The following is a 2021-nucleotide window of genomic DNA, read 5'->3' as shown; positions in this document are numbered from 1 at the left end:
TAATTGATTAATTCACATGGAATATAACAGTAAGGGATGTTGAGATCAGTGGGAGTTCTGTCTGTCAGGTCTAGTGATACTAAGACCTTCCGAAAGGTGGGATGGGTATGTCTGTCTTCGGTTTCCAGACACCTTAATGAGTCCTAGAGAAAAAACTGCCCTATTTCTAGTAAAATTCCTTCTACATGTTCCTTTGCATATTGCTCCATCACCAACAACGATATTCAGGTATTTACAAAGTTCACGATTTTTACTCAGAGTTTTGAGATGTTGGCTTTGGATTTATGGATGGATTCTGGAGTCTAAATTAGAGACGTAATCCCCCCACCCCAACCTCTATCCCTGCAATTTGATACAGAACTTAAAGTATTTAAAGAAATGTTTCAAAAACATTTCTCACTATTGTGTAGGTTAATATGTGAGATTTACAATTATTTTGTCTTTTGGGGGATTGGCACTTTAACTCCCCCTGAAAATACTATGTAGCACTATTCCAAACTGCAATCTGAGACTCTTGAAAGATCTGTAGTCTCTGATCAAAGGGCTTTAGTCCATTTTTTATAGAGGATGGCAACAGAAACATCGACACTAGATTATGAAAGAACCATCACAGACAAAGTAGTATACAGAGGAAGAACAGAAGATATCAACTCACCTAGAAGACAACTTTAGCAAATTAGACTATGCTTTAGTAACACGTTGACAGTTTTTCACATTTTAGTAAAAACAGGTATAGATGTTATCAATATTTTAGATAGCTTCACTCATAACTTGGGACCACACATACCTGGCATCATAGCCTCCTACATACATGTGGCTACCACATGAAGGGAAAACACCGTAGACACTTGGAATTCATACATTTTCCCCTTTCTGAAGGACTTCTGTGAAACTGAATGTTTATAAAATTATGTATAAAATCTAGAATGCTGAACACAGATTCTGCAACTCAAGCTGTATGCTTTATTATTTCACAGCCATGCAAAATTACATTTGACTGCAATTATGATTTTACTTTAGGAATTACTGTAGATGAACTGAAAACTTATCTAGTTATAAAGAAGATACTAGGGAAAACACATACTGTATCTACTTCAGGGTCAAAGCAGTTTAAAGGCTGGATTGGGAAAAAGACAACTTCCATAAAGCTGTGATGTCTTTGGGTGGTCTCTTAATAGATACTGTGTCTTAATTTTACAGAATGGATAATCTTTTATCTGATTAAGAACAGCCCTTGTACTGAATTCTGCCCATTTGTGTAATTAATTAACTCTATTCGGAATCTCTTAATTTCCACAAAGACTTGTGAACCTAAGCTCTATTTCGGGAGTCCTGTCTAGAATTTATGACTTGACAAGCGGCCAATCAATAAACAGCAGTAAATAAATAAATGAATTACAATATTCTTCCTAGGACAAGGTAGAAGAAGTTAACACGTGATGGTTTCTTGTTTTGGGGTGGGAACAGGTGAAAAGTGAGAAAGCGAAACTCTGAAAACAAAAATCCCACCAACCTGCAAACGTTCCAATATGTTTTAAAACCTATCATCTTGCTCACATTTTCTTACGCGCATATTTTCTTACCTCTTGCTCTTTTTATTTTTTAACCAAGAGGAAGCTTTATTTTCCAGCCAGAGATCTATGTCAACGTAAGAATATTATTAAAAGGAGTGAAAAGAAAGCTGTCTCATTTTAAAATCATCTTATGACATTCTCCAGCGTCACTTTCGCAAATCGAAATGAAAAAAATAGAGTCCAAACAACTTGCCTTCAAAAAGATCCCAATAAGAGAGACTTGGCAGGTCTTTGATTGCCCTAGAAAAGATTTCCCGAATGTGGGCAAGGAGACAGAGCACAGCCACACTTTTTATTTTAAAAGTCCGGAGCAGCACAGCCAGGCAAGGAGTGTTCCTTCCCCTTTTTGCCCCATCAAGAACAAATTGTTGCCTCCTTTTACTTCCATCCTACCAGAAGGGGGACCTTTCCACTTTCAGATGCTCCTCTGCTTTAATTTCAGGAGAG

The sequence above is a fragment of the Bison bison genome, unplaced genomic scaffold (assembly GCF_000754665.1).
Source record: "Bison bison bison isolate TAMUID 2011002044 unplaced genomic scaffold, Bison_UMD1.0 scf7180017864498, whole genome shotgun sequence".
NCBI lineage: Eukaryota > Metazoa > Chordata > Mammalia > Artiodactyla > Bovidae > Bison > Bison bison.
Note: the sequence above shows the minus strand (reverse complement) of the source record.